General features: G+C 45.8%; 1 protein-coding gene across 3 annotated transcripts in view; it reads left to right on the top strand.

Annotated features, from left to right (window-relative positions):
* Positions 1–21043, top strand: part of LOC126184525 (uncharacterized) — a 922262-nt gene that overhangs the window by 161330 nt on the left and 739889 nt on the right. The window lies entirely within an intron of this gene.

Here is a 21043-nt window from a genome sequence, read left to right as displayed (position 1 = left end):
CACATCGTTAGTTGAGTTTGATAAGGCTAAAACAAACAAATTGTTTCTTTGTAAAACTGTTACTACGATAACTGTTTAGCATAGGTTTTGTATTTCGAACATGTTTTCATGTAAGCAGTTGTAATCCTGGAAAAACCTGTGCTATTAACATTTTAAAACAGCCGTAAGCAAACGATATTTTAATTGCATTATATTTTAAACGCCGAGGTGAACTGATTTCTATGTTTGAACAGACTTTCGGGGAGAATCAGTTTTTTTTAATCATCAGAATCATTTCCCGCCAGTGAAGATTTAGGCCGGTTGGAAATTCCCACGCTTTAGCTTACCCTTTTCTGTTCTGTTCTCACATCCGGTGATTATGAAGCTTACTTTAGAACTTAACCTACAAGGCACAGGGTATGCTGCTTCTTATGCATGAAGAAAGAGAGGGTGCGTCTGTCTGAAGGCGAAATTCGAATACCAGTAAAGTGAAGCAGACTCTCGGCCGCAGAATAATACTTCAGAAAAGTAGCTACAGTATATATATTCATAATCCTATCTTGTAGATTGAACAGCCCGTATGTTCCTGGTGGTTGCACGATTATTTGTAATTATGAATGATGTCGACGTCAGTCGTTCTTCAGCTAGACGGGGCGGCGGAGCGACATAGTGTCGGTCTAATCTGTTGTTAGATGCTAAGGCAGCGAAGTGGCAATTGATGGCGAACCTCGAGTATCACGACTTCATTGAACTGCCTTTTTATTTTGTAACTGTAAGAAATTTAGTGCTGCCACTTATTGACGTTTTCCATATTCTGCAAAAATCATGATATTCGAGAGGCATTACATACTGATTTACAAATTTTCCCATCGTTTGTGGTGTTCCATTTGACTCATCTTTACAACCTCACGTATGTAGTACTTTGGTGTAGCTGTATGTGGCAGGACTATCGCTAGAAGTGTAAACCCTGCACTGTGCTGCCCATTTACCCGGTTGCTGTCATTATGTGAGCGGACAACATGAAGTGTGACTATAGAGGACGGCGTGGCTTCTGTGGAAGGAAGATGTAGGGTATAAACACTGCGGATATTCACTCGCGATTGGTGGGAGAGTGTAGAGAGCGTGCACCGTCACAAAAAGTACTCTAGCAATGCCTTTCTCCATACAAGTCGGAAAATCACGGCTTCCATGGCTAAAATGGAGTCCGAGGCAATGCCACACCCACTATTTTCTCCCAACTTGGCCCTTCTAACTTCTGTAGGCCCTCCTCGAACTATGTTTTTAGAGTCTGTCGCATCCACCGCAGGACAGCAACTCGCAGTTCTTGGAAGTCTACGGAAAGATGTCCGCGCATAGGTGTTTCATCATAGCCTCGAATAGGTGGTAATTAGGAGAATACAGTGGGTTTGGCAGCACCTGGAAACCCACTTCATTTATGGCAATCATGATTTTCCCACCTTGCTACAATGACGTACGTTAGCGGTGAAGGTTCACATGACCACCGGGTACCAGTTTTATACCGTCTACATCGCTTCAGAGCTACCAGTGTTTTCTTTCAGGGGAGTTTGGTGCAACCAGCTTACGTCCTCGCTGGTACGTATTGCGTATCGCTCGTAATTACTTTGCCATGATTAAGCGATGCGTACAGAAACACACTGGTCGTCTAGGAGTAGGACTGTGAGGGGGGGAAATAGCTTTTACGAAGTATGCCTTCACTAAACACCATATGGTGACTTGCGGTTTATGTACATGGAGAAACGTGTTGATGTTGGAGCCGAAGACTGTATAGTGAGGTCGCTGAAGTCGCTTCACTGAGAAGTTTTGAAGTCGTTGGCCAGCGTGGAGCGCCCGAGTGGAGCGCGCGACTCACATGCAGAGTGCGTGGGCTTCTGTTCCGATAGCGGCGCTAGGCGACGCGGTGCGCTTTGCTGGTCGGCATCTCCGGTTGCGGAGGCTGGCTCGCAATGTGAGCTGTGGTAACTCGAGAGCACGCACCCGCACGCGACACTTCCCTCTCGCAGTGCGCTGCCCTTCCTCTTCGCCGGAGGCTGCACCTTCCTGTTTGCCGACAGTTCAAGAGTTCCGAAGGTGCCGCTGCACGACTTCTTGGCTTCCTTAGGAGTTCTTGGCGGGCAGTTGTCATACTATTGCAAACCATCACGGTTCCAGGACAGAACTGTGTACAGCTTCTTAACTAATCACACACACACACTGACCCATTAGGGGATTTGATGGTAAGTAACTTAATATGTGACCTTACTTCTCGATGAGAATATCATGAAAAGTGTATTTTCGTTTGACACAATACAAATACCAATAACTTTTTGAATCTAAATATCGACGTTGTAGATGATTAGCGAACAAAAGATATCAGTTTTAACTGACTTTGTCTCATATTTTATTCGCTAAGCCCATTTTTGTACGCTATATAGCAGCAACTGGTGTGTGTGTGTGTGTGTGTGTGTGTGTGTGTGTGTGTGTGTGTGTGTGTGTGTGTGTGTGGTTTGAGGTTTTCGGGCGCTAAACAGCGTGGTCATCAGCGCCCAAACGCATAGAAACAGGAACAAGCAACTGTTACCCCGCTGACACTTCATACAACATTACCAATGTGGCTTCGAAGCTAAACTGGTTCACTGCCACACGAGTTGTCCAAAGTTTTAGGATTAGAATGTGCTGAGTTCTCTTGTCACTTTCGCCATTCGTAATGGCATCTAGCGTAGTCTTCATTACTGATCAAACCAACTTATCTAGGAAATCTGTGTAGGCTAGAAGTGCTGCTTTGGTGTCACTTATCAGATCCATGTCTTGTTATAGTTGGTAAGTGACCGCATTTCACATTTTGACGCTAGCCAATTGTACATCACGCTCACAGTCTGAAAAAAAAAAAAAAAAAGGCTGCGCCTGATGACTGCATTGCCCACCCCCAACTCTCTCTCTCTCTCTCTCTCTCTCTCTCTCTCTCTCTCTCTCACACACACACACACACACACACACACACACACACACTCTCTCTGTCTCTCTCTCTCTCTCTCTCTCTCTCTCTCTCGACTTCTTCACTGTATTTGTGTGCATCCACCTGTTCCATTCAGCCCCTTTGTTCAGAGCAGGCACGAAGTTAGTAGACGCCGCGGTGAGCGTACGTGTCTCAGTGGAGGAAGTGAATCCTCGTCGCACTGTACGCCCCAAAACTAAATGTGCGACAGTAGGCGCCAGAGTCTTGCAGGTGAACAGTTGCGTTTAGAAACTCCTACTGGCTAGTCGCTTTTCTGTGTCACTTAAAATGACTTTCACATATATGAAGTTTTTTTCTCAATGTGAAAGGTGCCAAGTCTCGCCTTTGGTAGGATTCCATGCTGAATTACAAGTTCCTTCGTAACTGACTGGGTAAGCTGCTTCTCTGTATGGAGAAAGGCAAAGATACATCACCGCCAGCAGTGCCATGAGTGCGAAACCACTCAGGCCGCCAAACAAACCTGAATATTTATTAACAATACTGCGTTAGTTACAGTGTGGTTGATAAATTTTTTATCGCTGTAGAGGTGCCATACTGTCGTTTCCGTACCCATTTTCAAGATGTGTTTCTAGACTTATGCTCTAATTTTCTGTGCGCTGTCTGAATGTGTCACTTCACGTATAATTATGTAATAGCGGCAGAGAGCTAAAACGCTGGATTCGCAATGAAGAGGAGCGCAGTTCTTGTTTTTCTGTCGACGCTGACTTATGTCCCGTCGTTGGCATAATCGCATTAAGGCAAGTAGCGGAATGGTGCTTCACCTAAAGCGACGGCGATATCCTTCCCAGGTTGTTGGCTGATCCGAGCTAATCCATGTCTGATAACTTCGTTGCTGACAGAAGACAACGTAAAGAAAAGAAAAAAAGTAACGCCGTTGTGGCTCAGAGCGAGAGAAAGGCAGTGAGGAGTGAATTCATAAGTGAACGGATCTACCCAAACACCTCGTCCATCGGGCTGTTATTGGAAGGCTGCGACTTATTAGGTAATGCACAAATAAAAACAATTTTCTGACTGTTAATGTTGAAAAAAAATTAGCACTTTTCGTTTAAATTAACAATTGCAGTGGAGAAAATAGCTATGATGATATATTGCAGTTGTATTCTACTTCGCCAGTGCTTATTTTAGAAAACGTCCACAGATGAATCGCCGTTGTCGTAATTCGTTAGTGCCTGGAAGTTGATAAATATCTGGCAGTCCTCTTCGTTTTTTTAATTTTTTTCATGCCGAAAATATTCTTCTAGGTAAAAAACATTGCACTTTCTCTCTTACTGTAATGTCAATTTATTTTGCATATTATATTTCCAGTGTATGAACTGTTCTTACACAATCTCCAGACAACCACAGAAATCCGCCTATGCCAGCAGAGACTCGAACTAGCTTACAGCAAACAATTTGACGCCAGTATAATTGCCAGTCTCAGTATATACTGTTTAAGTTGCAAGAGATAACTGGGAAGGTCCCATTGCAGTCAAGCCTAGATTAAGTTAGCCAAGAAATACCACCCTTCGTAAGGTCTAACTACCCGTTCTTGTGAACCTGTATTCAATTTCTGTGCGTCATTTATTAACAGGAGCTGTGGAAACGATTGTACTGTTCTTTCTCGTGAACTTCTCTCTGTTAATGTTGAACGGGAGAAATCTAATGCCATGATGTACGCAGACTTCAGCTAAAACTTCTAAAGAGAAAAGTAAGAATAAAACTGCCACTTCATTGACAAAGCGGTAAAAACGTTTTATATTACAGATATCTATTAGAACTGTTCATTTTGTCTTGCTTTATGGGAAATTTTGTGTGCATTTTTTGTATGAAGAGCTATGATTAGAGTAAGACCTCATAATCAACCACGGATTGAGATGAGATGGCTTAGTGTTTATCAGCCTTGGCTCGCTTTCGGAAGGAGCGAGATTCTAAGCCACGTGCGATTATGCGATTTAGCTTTACCATGATGTTTCTAAGTCATTTTAAGCCACATGACGGGAAGCTACCTTTGAAAAAGATGCGGCCGATTTCTTTCCGCACCGTTGTCCATTGCGAACCTCTCTTAATTTTCTTATGACTTTGTCGACGAGTCGGTAAAACTTAATTTGCCCTCCTTTTCTTACCAACCGTTTGCTGAAGCCATGCGTATAGTTGTGAATGGACAGTGTATTTTGGCAGTAGTAGCTTTGGTTGGCATACCAACAGTAGCAGCATCTTAGAGAAAGTCCGGAACTAGTTACCTAGCGTAAGAGGCTAGAACTTTAAGTATATTTACTAGGGTTAAAATATTTCCGCATGCACTCAAGAGTCATTAGCGACCTAAAAATATACTTGCTGTATGAGGAAACTATTCATAAGAATCAATGTCACTGTATTAGTAAACACAACACACAAAAGAACAATTTATAAAATGAACACGTATCTCCAATATTAAGTTACGAAATTGGACACCATAATTTTCAAAACCAAGTTGAGTATTATGAAACATTACATTCGTCTGTAGGATGGGTTTGCAGTGCCAGCGGCACTGCAGCTATGTTGGCCACCAAGACTTGCTGTGCTACTCCTTAATATCAGGCAAAGCGCGAAATTAGATCAAGTTGCTTACATAAACATTTAACGTCACGATCACATTAGAATACGATTCGGATAGGAATATCCGAAATGACATTAACAGACAACGTGTGATTACTCCAGTTGTATGAACTGCTTTTAACGTTGCGCTTACCAAAGTATTTCAGGAAAAGGATTCCCATGGTTTGGTACTTTAGAAACTGAATTAGTAGTAACCTCAATCACAACGATCTCTCTCTCTCTCTCTCTCTCTCTCTCTCTCTCTCTCTCTCTCTCTCTCTCTCTCTACCTCCTACCTACCCCTCCCCCTGCGGGTCTGGGGGTTAGAATAGGCCCGAGGTTTCCCTGCCTGTCGTAAGAGGCGACTAAAAGGAGTCTCCAACTTTTCGGCCCTGTAAGTTCAGGACCCATTTTATGGTTTGGCCTGCCACTTTCCAAATTCTACAGAAGTGCGGGCCATATGGGGAAGGACGCCTTACGAGATGCATGAGTTATCCTTATTTTCGATCTCCTGAACCTCTTGTCATGGCTTTGCATCTCCACCTGCAATTCAACTATTTGCGCGAGGATACTTCCCAGGGTATGCCATCTTCTTCCGTTGTCTCCTGTCCTCTTTCGCCCCCATGACAATATTGGATTTCTCTGCGCCTAATATCCAGCACGTTAGCCAGTCTGTTGTGGTGGGGCCGTCGTGAAACCAATTGGCGGTAGCCCCCTGACAACACAGGGGTCGCACTGCTGATGCCTGAGCTGTAAACTCCCCACGTATGCCAAGGCGTAGATGCAAGTTTCCCTGGGGCATCAGGACTCCCGGCAACGGCCAGCATGCCAGGTGGCCTTTGCTGTGGCTGGGTGGTGCCCGTGGGGAGAGCCCCTGATCGGAGTGGGTGGCATCAGTGCGGATGACCTGCAATGAAGCGAACTAAGTCATCTCTTGATGGTGACTGTACAGTGCCAGCAGTCTCTAAGAAGAACAAGATCGAGTACAATGCTGACAGATATGACCCTAAATCGTTTCCCTTCGTTGCTACACCATGGGAGGAACGTAGGGCTGGGAAAAGAAGAATGCCATATTCGCCTCGGTATTTAGTCTGTAGCAGAATGGACGGGGACTCCTTTCTACCTACGAAGCCTCAGTTTTGTGTTGAACGTCTTGAGGATACGTTTGAGGAAGTGACAGCGCTGCCCAAAATGAGAAGCGGTGCAGTCTTGATTCAGACAGCATCCCCAGCCCAACCCCGGGGGTTACTCGCTTGTGACCGGCTGGGTGATATTCCTGTTTCTGTCACTTCCCATAGAAGCCTCAACATGGTGCAGGGGATTATTTTCCATCGCGACCTCCTCGTGCAGTCTGACGACGAGCTTCGCGCCAGTCTGGAAAGGGGGGGGGGGGGGGATGTTCCATTTCATCCGGCGTGTTTACAAGGGACCCAAAGACAACAGGGTTGCTACTGGTGCCTTCATGTTGGCCTTTGAGGGTGATTAATTGCCTGAAAAGGTCAAGGTTATGGTTTACCGCTGTGTCGTTAAACCATACGTCCCTTTCCCTATGCGGTGATATAAGTGCTGGAAATTCTGGCACATGCCCACTGCACTTCCAGCACCACATTTCCAGACTGTGGACGCCCCCTGCGTCCACCTCCTCCCACTTGTATCAACTGTCGAGAGCAGCACTCCCCCTGCTCGCCAGACTGCACAGTACTCCAAAAGGAAAGGAAAATCATGGAGTACAAGACCATGGACCAGTTGACTTACCAAGGGGCTAAACGTAAATTTAAATTACACCCCGTTTAGTTGACGTACACATATGCTGCAATTACATTACCATCGCCATCACAAGTACCAGTCGTACCGCACTCTGTGCCACGAACAGTGGGCCCTCTGGGACTCCAGAATACATCTGGCCCCTTGGTAGTAGGGAGAAAATCTCCTTCCGTTGGTCCCGAAGTAGGTACTTCGGGAGCAAGCCCTCCCCCTCTCCCCCCACAAACGCAGGGAACATAAGTCCCCTCCCCCCAACCGGAGAAGCAACAGCCTTCTCCGGCTCCTCTCGTGCAGAAGGGATCCCTTTGGACCCTCTGTCTCAACGTCTCCACTAATGCCACAACGGACACTCGCCAGTGGCTAAAGGAACCAAAAGCTGCTGGATGAAGTGATTCACCGTCTTCCTCCGTGCCTGAAGCTACTTTGGAGAAGTCCTCCCAGCAAGCCCTTAACGAGAAGCGAGAGGGCAAGCAAATAAAGAAGTCTGCTAAGAAAAAGGACCCCCCAGTGCTCCCAGTACCACCACTCCCTACCAGTTCTGCACCTGAGGATTAGGTGGAGATGTTAGCGTCCCCTGAGGACCCCGATCTCACTGATGCCTCGTCGACAATAGGAATGGACGCAAATACTCAATCGGTGGCAGCAGGTGACCCTGAAGTGTAACCTGCCTCCTTGTTTGCTTCATGCCTTCCCAGCCTCACGATAACGTCACCCTCCAGTGGAATTGCTGCGGTTTTTTCCACCATCTGGCTGAGCTACAGCAACTGATAAGCTTTACACCTCCTTTCTGCATTGCCCTCCAGGAAACCTGGTTCCCAGCAATGCAGACCCCTGCCCTCCACAGCTATAGGGGATATTACAAGAACTATAGCGACTACAATAGTGTGCCAGGTGCAGTGTGTGTATGTCCTGAACTTAGTATTCGGTGAACTGTGCCCCTTCAAACCCCTCTTGAAGCTGTGGCTGTCAGGATAAGGACGACACAGGAAATAACTGTCTGCAACGTATATCCCTGAACGCATCGGCTGTACTGATTCATCAACTCCCTAAACCTTTCCTACTTTTGGGAGATTTTAACACTCATAACCCCTTGTGGGGTGGCACTGCGCTTACTCGCCGAGGCAGAGACGTCGAAACTTTCTGTCTCAACTCGACCTCTGCCTCTTCAATACTGGGGCCCCCACACATTGAAATGTGGCTCATGGCACTTACTCGGCCATTTATTTATCCCTCTGCATCCCAGAACTTCTCCCATCTGCCCACTGGAGAGCCCACGATGACTTGCATGGTAGTGACCACTTTCCCATCTTCCTGTAACTCCCCTAACGCCATTCCCCCGGACGTCCACCAAGATGGGCTTTAAACAAGGCAGACTGGGAAGCTTTCACCTCTGCTGTCACTATTGAATCCCCCCCACATGCTACCATCGATATGGTAGTTGAGCGGGTCATTAGAACGATCGTTTCTGCGGCGGAAAACACGATCCCCTTGTTCTTTAGGCTGCCGCCAGTCTGGACGAAGATCAGACGTGTTTGTGGGTACCAGACCCCAACAGGTGTCACTGGAATTAACATCAACAGCGTGTTATCTACCGACGCAAACGCAATTGCCGAGCACTTTGCCGAGCACTTTGCCGAGCACTTTGCCGAGCACTTTGCCGAGCACTTTGCCGAGCACTTTGCCGAGCACTTTGCCGAGCACTTTGCCGAGCACTTTGCCGAGCACTTTGCCGAGCACTTTGCCGAGCACTTTGCCGAGCACTTTGCCGAGCACTTTGCCGAGCACTTTGCCGAGCACTTTGCCGAGCACTTTGCCGAGCACTTTGCTGAGCACTATGCTCGAGCCTCCGCGTCGGAGAATTATCCCCCAGCATTTCGCACCCTCAGACGGCAGGTGGAAAGAAAAGCCCTCTCGTTCACTGAACGTCACAGTGAACCTTGTAATGCTCCATTTACGGAGTGGGAGCTCCTCAGCGTCCTTGCACATTGCCCCCACACAGCTCCTGGGCCAGATGGGATCCACAGTCAGATGATCAAACATCTCTGGTCCGACTACAAGCGACATCTCCTCGACATCTTCAACCGGATCTGGTGCGATGGCGTCTTTCCTTCGCAATGGTGAGAGAGCACCATCATTCCAGTGCTCAAAACTGGCAAATACCTGCTTGATGTGGATAGTTATCGGCCCACCAGCCGCACCAACGTTCTTTGTAAGCCGTTAGAACGGAGGTTGGGTTGGGTCCTGGAGTCACGTGACCTACTGGTTCCATGCTAGCGCTGTTTCCTCCAGGGTCGCTCTACCACTGATAATCTAGTTTCCCTCGAGTCTGCCATCCGAACAGCCTTTTCCTGACGCCAACACCTTGTTGCCGTCGTTTTTTATTTACGAAAAGCTTACGACACGACCTGGCGACATCATATCCTTGCCACATTATATGAGTGGGGTCTCCGGGGCCCGTTCCCTATTTTTATCCAGAATTTCCTATCGCTCCGTACATTCCGTCTCCAAGTTGGTGCCTCCCATAGTTCCCCCCCCCCCCCCCCCATATCCAGGGGTCTGTATTGAGTGGATCTCTATTTTTAGTGGCCATTAACGGTCTAGCAGCAGCTGTCAGGCCGTCCGACCCACCTTCTCTGTATGTAGACGACTTCTGCATTTCGTACTGCTGCTCCAGTACAGGTGTTGCTGAGCGGCGCCTGCAGGGTGCCATCCCCAAGGCGCAGTCATGGGCTGTAGCCCACGGTTTCCAGTTTTCAGCCTCAAAGTTGTGTGTCATGCCCTTCTGTCGGCGTCGTACCGTTCATCCGGAACCAGAACTTTAACTTAATGACGATCCACTTACTGTAGGGGAGACATACCGATTCTTAGGACTGGTTTTCGGCGCTCGATTGACTTGGCTTCCTCACCTTCGTCAGCTTCAGCGGAAGTGCTGGCAGTAACTCAATGCCCTCCGCTGCATGAGCAACACCAACTGGGGTGCAGATCGCTCTACGCTGCTGCAGCTCTACAGAGCCCTTGTTCAATCCTGCCTTGACTATGCAAGTCTGGTTTATGCTTCGGCGGCGCCCTCAGCTTTGTGTTTATTCGACCCAGTGCACAACTGTGGCGTTAGACTGGCAACAAGAGCCTTTAGGACGAGACCGGTGACCAGTGTCCTGGTTGAGGCCCGCTCCATTAAAGGTTAGGCGTGCACAACTGCTCCCCAGGTACGTTGCACACATTCGTAGTTCTCCTGAGCATCCGAATTACATTATCCTTTTCCCAACCACGCGGTTCATCTCCCGCATCGGAGGCCCAGGTCAGGGCTTACGATTGCGGTTCACGTCCGATTTCTTCTGTGTGAAGTGGACACATTACCTTTACCACCTATACTCTGGGTCCATCCACGTACACCTCCATTGTGTACACCTAGACCGAAGGTTCGCCTGGACCTTTCACATGGTCCTAGGGACCCAGTTAATCCCGCGGCTCTCCGCTGTCACTTCCTTTCGATTCTTGCCATGTACTGGAACCATGAAGTGGTTTACACTGACGGCTCGATGGCTGATGGTCACGTTGGCTTCGCGTATGTTCATGGAGGACATATTAAACAGCACTCCTTGCCATATGGTTGCAGTGTTTTCACTGCAGAGCTGGCGGCCATTTCTCGTGCTCTTGAGCGCATCCGCTCATGCTGTTGCAAGTCGTTTCTTCTCTGTACTGACTCCTTGAGCAGCATACAACCTACAAGCTGTCGACCAGTGCTACTCCAGCCATGCTTTGGTAGCTATCATCCAGGAGTCCATCTATGCCCTGGAACGGTCCAGTTGTTCTGTGGTGTTTGTGTATACCCCAGGCCACGTCGGAATCCCAGGAAATGAACTTGCCGACAGGCTGGCCAAACAGGCTACACGGAAATCGCTTCTGGAGATCGGCATCCCCGTAACTGACCTGCAATCATTATTACGCTGCAATGTTTTTCAACTTTTGGAGACGGAATGGCGTAATCTCAGTACGCACAACAAACTGCATGCCATTAAGGAGACTACGAATGTGTGGAAGTCCTCCATGCGGGCCTCTCGCAGGGACTTTGTGGTTCTCTGCTGGCTCCGCATTGGCCATACGTGGTTAATACATGGCTCTCTCTTCCGTCGCGAGGACCCACCTCGATGTCACTGTGGCTCACATATGACTGTCGTGCACATCTTCCTAGACTGCCCACTTTTAGCCCCTCTGCGGCGGACTTTTAACCTTCCCAGCACCCTACCTTCGGTGTTGGGCGAAATGCCTCAACAGCAGATTTAGCTTTACGTTTATTCGTGAGGGTTTTTTTATTGTACCATCTAAGGGTGAGCATTTAGCCTCCTTTCCGAAACCGCCACCCTCCCTCCATTTTAACTCTATCGTACTTTCTTTGCGCATGTTTGTCTTGGTGGTCGTCTTTTCACTAGTATGTTCATCTCGCCATGTCTTTTTGGGGTGGATATTTTAATGTGTTGCAGAGTGGCTGGCTCATCCTGTTTTATTGTTGTGGCCAGCCACCCCAGACCATCCGCTCTATGGTTTTAATACCTTCTACTTTTCCTTGTGGTGTGTTTTCCCCGCTGTTTGTTCGTTCCATTCGTTTTGTTTTTAGGTGTTGTTCCCCATTCCTTTTCCCCCTTTTACTTTCTCAGACGTACTTTGGGTGTTTCTGTACCTTGAGCCTTGCTTCCCTCAGGAAAAAGGGATTGATTACCCTATAGTTTGGTCTCTTATACCCCAAACCAATGAAACTCTCTCTCTCTCTTTGTGTGTGTGTGTGTGTGTGTGTGTGTGTGTGTGTGTGTGTGTGTGTGTGTCTTCACAATAATAAATACAAAGTAAGATTTCACATTTTCAAACATGAACTGCAGTAATATGTTCAACTGCAACCACTAATTTGTTACAGGCAAGCAGACGTTGTCCTTTATTTGTAAGGGAATTACTCTGTTGTTTTCAGTTTAGTTTGTCAAACAGTACGGTTTTGAAAGGAGATTAGAAGAGGTGTCAGATGTTTCCATGACATGGCGTAAACTTTAATGGAAGCAGATGCACATCATTGCGTGTGATATACAAATATTGAGTATGGATCAGTAAGAGTGTTGAGAACTTTCAACAGCTTCTTCATTTCCTTACCGCCAATTGACAATGAATTACTTAGTTTTCAGGTCACAATTTCACCTCATGCTCACGAAACTTCTGCGCTCATTCTTGTACGACCGTTTGTTCTTTCACTTGGATCGTCGGATGGCAATGAAGGGTGGAAGTAATTGGAAAGTTCGGGACGGAGATATTTACTGTCAAGGACGGAGGCTGCGAGTTGGTCTTACATTACTGGCCAGCCGAAGTAAATATGTAGACCGTCTGGAGCTGGCGGGCAGGCCCGTAATCGGTTAGAATGTAGGTCCGCTCGCGCTCACGTACCTGTTCCGAGGCGAGAGTCAGCTGCCGGCGCGGTATCGGTGCCGGCGCAGCCGTTTGAACTTTGCAGCGAAAATGCCAGACGCAGCACATGGATACACAGGAAGCAGGAACTTCCTGCGCCGAGCAGTGTGTGTTCCTTCAGGTCGAACTTCAACAGATTCCTCGTGTGCTTTAAAAACCGTATGTTTTTTTATAATGTGATGCGGCAAGATAATAAGAGTATACTAGAAGGTTTAATGTTACCCGAGATGGTTGTAACTGACAGCTTGCTATGAAGTAACTTAGCGTCTGAGAACAGATGGTCACTTGATGTCTAAGTTGATTATTTGGATGAACTTTTTTGGCACTAAAGCTCAGGTACTGTCTGAAAAATCATGAATAATATTATTTAAACGAGGCAACATTGACTTCAGGAATACGGATTTCTTCGAGCTTGTTGCAGCTGAAGGTGTTGGTTCCTTGCTAGGAGCTCATTTATTGCATGATTGAATGGGAGCTGAACCATGTGATGTCGCATGTCTGAAAAGATACGCAGCACTAGTGAACATAGTTTCACTGGAGAACGCTAACCCCTAAATTAGTTAATGAAACATAAAAGTAACTTTTTTTGAAAAAAGTTCTTTGGCTATTACGAGAATTCGTTTTCCTTGAAAATTCTAAGAGTAACCCTTTGTTCTAGTAGTGGCTTTGTAGATACATTAGTTGAATTGCAACACATACAGAGGTCTATAAGTTGCTATTCTTCCTAGGAACTATTCGCGAATGGAACGAGAGAAGTGTGCAAAAGCATAGAGCAATGAAAAGTTTCCTTGAAAGGAGGGGAGGGGGCCGGCCGTAGTGGCCGAGCGGTTCTAGGCGCTACAGTCTGGAACCACGCGACCGCTACGGTCGCAGGTTAGAGTCCTACCTCGGGCATGGATGTGTGTGATGTCCTTAGGTTAGTTAGGTTTACGTTTTAGGGGACTAATGAGCTCAGAAGTTAAGTCCCATAGTGCTCAGAGCCATTTGAACCATTTTTTGAGGGGAGGGGGTATAAGTCATTGTAACTGACAGAGATATAAGAGTAGATAATTTATTGTCCGGATAGGTGAAAGAAACGAACTCAAAGAACATAGAAAACGTTTCACATGTAACAAAAAGCGCAGCATAATTAGGCTGTATACTGTCGAAATGCTGTGTAATTTCCTATACCCATGAGTACCATGCTACCCGAGTGCTATTCAAGAAACACATACTGTCAGCCTCCTACAGCCTATTATGAGACTTGATGAATGATTGGTTGTAACTCAAGTACGTTCATTTGATGGGTTATACAATACAATAGCTTGAAAAATGTAACACAAATGAAAACAATATTTGAATCCGTTCAACGGCAGCCATTGTGTCAGAATGTAATCGTTCAGATAATTTTATTTTTAACAACAACAGAAGTAAGCTATAGACGGATGTCGACAGTACGCTATTACATTAGATAATTTTTATTTTGAAGACGAAATATTCATCGGGAGTACTAACCGTGGTCGACAAGGCATACCGCAAAACTGACGTATCGTCGATTTTTTCGGGGGGCATCTCTCTTTTTGCCATATCGACACATGGTCGACATATTAGTTTTCGGATTTGGCATTGTTAATGTTACTGGGTGGCCAGATGCCCTTCCTGTCGACACCACTTTACCCTGGGACCGAATTTGCCCTCCCCCCCCCCCCCCCTCCAGATGTTTGCCTCTAGTGTTACCCATCTGAAAGTGTGCGAACGCTTTCGAAACATTTGCAAATTGTGTAACTGAGGCGGGCCGTGGGAAGGTGGTTCGTGGGTATCAGCCCGGTATTTACCTCGTTGGATGTGGGAAACTGCCTAAAAACTACATCCAGGCTGACCGGCTCGTCTTCCCGTCCTAGAAGCGGTGTACTGACACGCGCGGCTATCCGGGCGGGTTAGTAATTTGTCGGCTTGGCGCTAACAAAGAAGAGCAGTATAGTCGTGAGTAATGAATAATTTACGCGTGTGGTTAGCAGAATTCGGAAGCTGGTGGAAAACTCTGAAGGTGTCCCTCAGTGTCGCGATCGAAGAGTAAAAATCCTCATATTTCTTTGACCACGACAATAAAACCCAAAAAGTTTCGTCACCGTTGAATACGAGATTTATAAACATCGTCATATACCAGTCAGTAAGACTTCTTTCTCGCAGAAAAGAAACTCCTGAATGGTCTGCCGGCTTCTGATAGAATACTTATCCACAAGCGACCCAGAATGGATGTGGTTTAGAATGGTGAATGTAGACAGCCACTATCGATTGTCCTATTTGTTTTCGCTGTACCTGCGTCCAGCTTTCAAGGTGATAGGATCAGTGAACGTCCGATGTTTGTCAGCGCCTTTTCCTCCCGCTTCCGATAGTAGAGCAATGTAATGGGAGAAAGTAAGACCATAGGTCGTCTGCGAGAGTTGTTGTTTCATCTCAACGCAATTTAGTCTCGGTTTCTGTTCTAACACCTAGTAGTAGTAGCGACATTTAAAAAGTAGGTCCGGGTGCGACTTTAGCAACATTTCACGCATATCTGACCTATAACACCTCCACAATATTTAGACAGTGCATACCAAAATCGAGGTATGCATTGGGGAGCATTCTTAGATTTGCGTTGCTTTTTCTTGTTTTCACATTAAATTAAAGACTCTAATGCTGTTATTTCGCATAGTAATTGTTGTGCACTTTAGCCCGAAGACTGGTTTGATGCAGCTCTCCACACTGGTCTATTCTGTGCGAGCCTCTCCATCTCTGCATAACTTCCGCAGTCTACATCCGTTTCAACCTGCTTTCTGTAGTCAATCCTTGTCCTTCCCCGTACATGGTCTTCCTCCCCCCCCCCCCCAAACTTCCGTCTACATCTACATCGATACTTTGCACATGAAATTTAAGTGCCTGGCAGAGGGTTCATCGAACCACCTTCACAATTCTCTATTATTCCAATCTCCTCTAGCGCGCGGAAATAACGATCATCTATATCTTTCCGTACGAGCTCTGATTTCACTTATTTTATCGTGGTGATCGTTTCTCCCTATGTAGGTCGGTGTCGACAAAATATATTCGCATTCGGAGGAGAAACTTGGTGATTGGAATTTCGTGAGAAGATTCCGTCGCAACGAAAAACGCCTTTCTTTTAATGGTGCCCAGCCCAAATCCTGTATCATATCTGTGACACTCTCTCCCATATTTCGCGATAATACAAAACGTGCTGCCCTTCTTTGAACTTTTTCGATGTACTCCGTCAGTCCTATCTGGGAAGGATCCCACACCGCGCAGCAGTATTCTAAAAGAGGACGGACAAGCGTAGTGTAGCCAGTCTCCTTAGTAGATCTGTTACATTTTCTGAATGTCCTGCCAATAAAACGCAGTCTTTGGTTAGCCTTCTCCACAACATTTTCTATATGTTCCTTCCAATTTAAGTTGTTCGTAATTGTTATACCTAGGTATTTAGTTGAATTTACGGCTTTTAGATTAGATTGATTTATCGTGTAACCGAAGTTTAACGAATTCCTTTTAGCACTCATGTGGGTGACTTCACACTTTTTGTTATTTTGGGTCAACTGCCAATTTTCGCACCATTCAGATATCTTTTCTAAATCGTTTTGCAATTTGTTTTTATCTTCTGACGACTTTATTAGTCGCTAAACGACAGCATCATCTGCAAACAACCTAAGACGGCTGCTCAGATTGTCTCCCAAACCGTTTATATAGATAAGGAAGAGCAAAGGACATATAACACTACCTTGGGGAATGCCAGAAATCACTTCTGTTTTACTCGATGACTTTTTGTCAGTTACTACGAACTGTGACCTCTCTTATATGAAATCACAAATAGTCACGTAACTGAGACGATATTCCATAAGCACGGAATTTCAGTACAGGCCGCTTGTGTGGTACAGTGTGATACGCCTTCCGGAAATCCAGGGATACGGAATCGATCTGAAATCCCTTGTCAATAGCACTCAACACTTCATGTGAATAAACAGCTGGTTGTGTTTCACAGGAACGATGTTTTCTAAACCCATGTTGACTGTGTGTCAATAGACAGTTTTTTTCGAGGTAGTGCATAACGTTTGAACACAATATATGTTCCAAAATCCTGCTGCATATCGACGTTAACGATACTTTAGTGGATTACTCCTACTAACTTTCCTGAATATTGGTGTGACCTGTGCAACTTTCCAGTCTTTGTTTACGGATCTTTAGTCAAAAATGGTTCAAATGGATCTGAGCACTATGGGACTCAACTGCTGTGGTCATAAGTCCCCTAGAACTTAGAACTACTTAAACCTAACTAACCTAAGGACATCACACACATCCATGCCCGAGGCAGGATTCGAACCTGCGACCGTAGCGGTCGTGCGGTTCCAGACTGTAGCGCCTTTAACCGCTCGGCCACTCCGGCCGGCCGATCTTTAGTCGAGCGAACGGTTGTATATGATTGTTAAGTATGGAGGTAATGCATCAGCGTACTCCGAAAGGAACCTAATTGGTATACAGTCTGGATCAGATGACTTGCTTTTATTAAGTGATTTAAGTTGTTTCACTAATCCGAGGATATTTACTTCTACGTTACTCGTGTTGGCAGCCGTTCTCGATTTGGATTCTGGAATATTTACTTCGTCGTCTTTTGTGAAGGCATTTCGGAAAGCTGTGTTTAGTAACCCTACTTTGGCAGCACTGTCTTCGATAGTATCTCCATTGCTATCGCGTAGAGAAGGCATTGATTGTTTCTTGCCGCTAACATACTTCACATACGACCAGAATCTCTTAGGATTTTCTGCCAGGTTTCGAGACAAAGTTTTGTTGTGGGAACTGTTACAAGTATCTTGCATTGAAGTCCATTACAAAACTGACGATTCTCTGGTGCCATAGGATTTGTCCTATCAACCGACCACCGCTTTAGTTAAGTTGTGCCATAAATTTCGTTCCTCCCCATTTCCGTTCAACACCTCCTCAGTGGTTATTCGATCTACACATGTAATCTTCAACATTAGTCTACAGCACCACCTTTCAAAATCTTCTGTTCTATTCTTGTCTGCACTGTTTATCGTCGCTGTTTGGCATTCAAAGACCCCAGATAAGGCTTCTTAGCACTTAAATTTACTCTGGCGGAAAAAATCGCAACACCGAAAGATAATGAACGTAGAGTAACGAGATTTCGGGAATACATATGTCTAGGTAACATATTTAAATGATTAACATTGCAAAAATCACAGGTTAATATAAGCGTGAGGTAAGTCATTGCAAATGTGAAATGCTGATACATTAATAACCGGTGTATCCGCCAGAATGTTGAATGCAAGCATGCAGACGTGCATGCATTGCGTTGTACAAGTGCCGGATATCAGTTTGTGGGATGGAGTTCCATACGTGTTGCGCTTGGTCGGTCAGTACCGGGACGGTTAATGCTGCATGTGGATGACGCTGGAGTTGTCACCCGATGGTATGCCATATGTGTTCGACTGAATACAGATCTGGTGAGAGAGCAAGCCAAGGCAACATGTCGACACTCCGTAGAGCATGTTGGGTTATAACAGTGGTGTACTGTTGGATAACACCCCCTGCAATGTTGTTCATGAATGGCAGCCCAACAGGTCGAACTACCCAATTGACGTACAGATTTGCAGTCAGGGTGCGTGAGATAACCACGAGAGTGCTCCCGCTGTCATACGAAATAGTACCCCAGACCATAACTCCAGGTGTAGGTCCAGCGTGTCTAACATGGAAACAGGTTGGTTGCAGGCTCACAGTTGGCCTCGTTGTAATCCACACACGGTCATCACTGGAACCGAGGTAGGACCAGCTTTCATCAGAAAACACAACAGACCTCCACGTTTCCGTCCTATGAACTCTCGTTTGAAATGGCTCTGAGCACTATGGGACTCAACTGCTGTGGTCATAAGTCCCCTAGAACTTAGAACTACTTAAACCTAACTAACCTAAGGACAGCACACAACACCCAGCCATCACGAGGCGGAGAAAATCCCTGACCCCGCCGGGAATCGAACCCGGGAACCCGGGCGTGGGAAGCGAGAACGCTACCGCACGACCACGAGATGCGGGCAACTCTCGTTTGACACTACTGAAGTCGCAAATGGCGGCGGTTTGGGGTCAATGAAATTTACGGTACAGGGCGTCTGAGTCGGAGCTGTCCTTGAAGTAACCGATTTTTAACAGTTCGTTATGTGACTGTGGTGCCTACTACTGCTCAGATTGCTGCTGAAGATACAGTACGATGCACCAGAGCTATAGGTCGAACACGTGCCAGTAATCATGTATATTCCTGCCAAGTCCTTCTGCGATAGGTTCTCATAGCCTTATAACACGACCTCGTTCAAACATGGTGAAGTGTTGATCATGGCGTCTGTGTCGTCTTAAAAACATCAGCTCATCCCATCCAATCTCAAAGCTAACTAACGCTGGCGACCGTTATAGTGCGTATTTAAACCAAACGTGATGTGCATCCTATAGTGGCGCTACTGGCGCCACTCTTATACATCTTGGGCGAATTTTGAACGGACGTGATCTTCCAGATGCAGAAACACGCCTATCAACTTTCGTTTATATCGTCCAACTCCTTGCTGTTGCGATTTTTTTCCGTCAGTGTAAATTCGATGTTAACAAACTTCTATTCTTCAGAAATGTTTCTCTCACTATTGACAGTCTTCAAATTTGCTTCCGAAGTAGCAGAATTTATCTATTACTTTTAATGCCTCAGTTCGTAATCCAGTTCCCGAAGCATCTCCTCCTTTAATTCGAATACACACATTATTCTTGTTTTACTTTTTTGGCTTCTGTCATGTAACCTCTTTTCAACACAGTATCCATTCCGTGCATCTGATCTTCCATATCTTTTGCATATCTGACGGAATTACATAGTTATCGGCAAACCTATAAGATTTCATTAATCTCCCTGAACTTCAGTTCCCTTAAAAATTTCTCCTTTTTCCTTCACTGTTTTCTCAGTGTATAGATTAAATAACGCTGAAGATAGACCACAACCCAGTCTCATTGCCTTCTTAAATTCTGCCTCCCTTTCATGTGTCAAATCCGGATCCGCCGTCCAGTTTTCCCTAAATCGCTCCAGGCAAATGTCGGGATGGTTCCTGGGCGCGACCGCTTTTTTCCCCATCCTTACAACAGTCCGAGCTTGTGCTCCGTCCCTAATGACCTCGATGTCGACAGGACGTTAACCTGTAATCTTCCTTACTTTACGTCTCATGTCTTTCAATTCATATAACTGCTGTCTGGTTTTCTTACAAGTTGTAGACAACCTTTCGCTCCCTGTATTTTATCGCTGCTACTGTCAGAGTTTCAAAGAATGTACTCCAGTCAACACGGTAAAAGTTTTGTCTAAACCTATAGTTGCTCTAAACTAAGGTTTGCCTTTCGTCAGATTATCTTCTAAGACAATTCGTGGGGTAAATATTGCCTCGCGTGTTCATATATACGTCCGCAGCTCGTGGTCGTGCGGTAGCGTTCTCGCTTCCCGCGCCCGGGTTCCCTGGTTCGATTCCCGGCGGGGTCAGGGATTTTCTCTGCCTCGTGATGACTGGGTGTTGTGTGATGTCCTTAGGTTAGTTAGGTTTAAGTAGTTCTAAGTTCTAGGGGACTGATGACCATGGATGTTAAGTCCCATAGTGCTCAGAGCCATTTGTTCATATATTTTTCCGGAACCCAAAATGATCTTCAACCAAAAATGATCTTCTCCGAGGTCGGCTTTACCAGGTTTTCCATTCGTCTGCAAATAATTCGTGTCAGTATTTTACAAGTATGACTTACGCAACTAATAATTGCTGGTATTAACACTTGACAGCACCTCTTTTCTTTTTAATTGGAGTTATTAAATGCTTCGTAAAGTCCGTCGTTATTTCGCCTGTTTCGTATACATTTCTTACCAGGTGGAAAAGTTCTGTCGCGGTATGTTCTCCAATGTATCTTCACAATTCTGAGGCAATGTCGCCTACTTCAGGTGCTTGTTTAGCTTCCAGTGTTGTGCCAAATTATTCTTGCAGTATCATCTCTCGCATCTCATCTTCATCTACTTGCTCATCCCTTTCCAAGAATTGCCTCGGAGTTCGTTTCCTTTGTTTCTGCCTTCTTTACATTCCACCTTTAAAGAAACTGCGGAAAGGTAGGAAATTAAGATGATGGTATCTAACAAGTTACAGTACGTGTTGGTATAACAGCACATCGGCTCTCTTTGTTAACTTATTTATCTTTCATTACATGAAAGGAATATTACTTCGCGCATCTGTTTGGCCGCACCTTTGTGTACGTACT

This window comes from Schistocerca cancellata, chromosome 4, assembly GCF_023864275.1.
Source record: "Schistocerca cancellata isolate TAMUIC-IGC-003103 chromosome 4, iqSchCanc2.1, whole genome shotgun sequence".
NCBI classification, from domain to species: Eukaryota; Metazoa; Arthropoda; class Insecta; order Orthoptera; family Acrididae; genus Schistocerca; species Schistocerca cancellata.
This window is presented reverse-complemented; position numbering and strand designations above follow the sequence as displayed.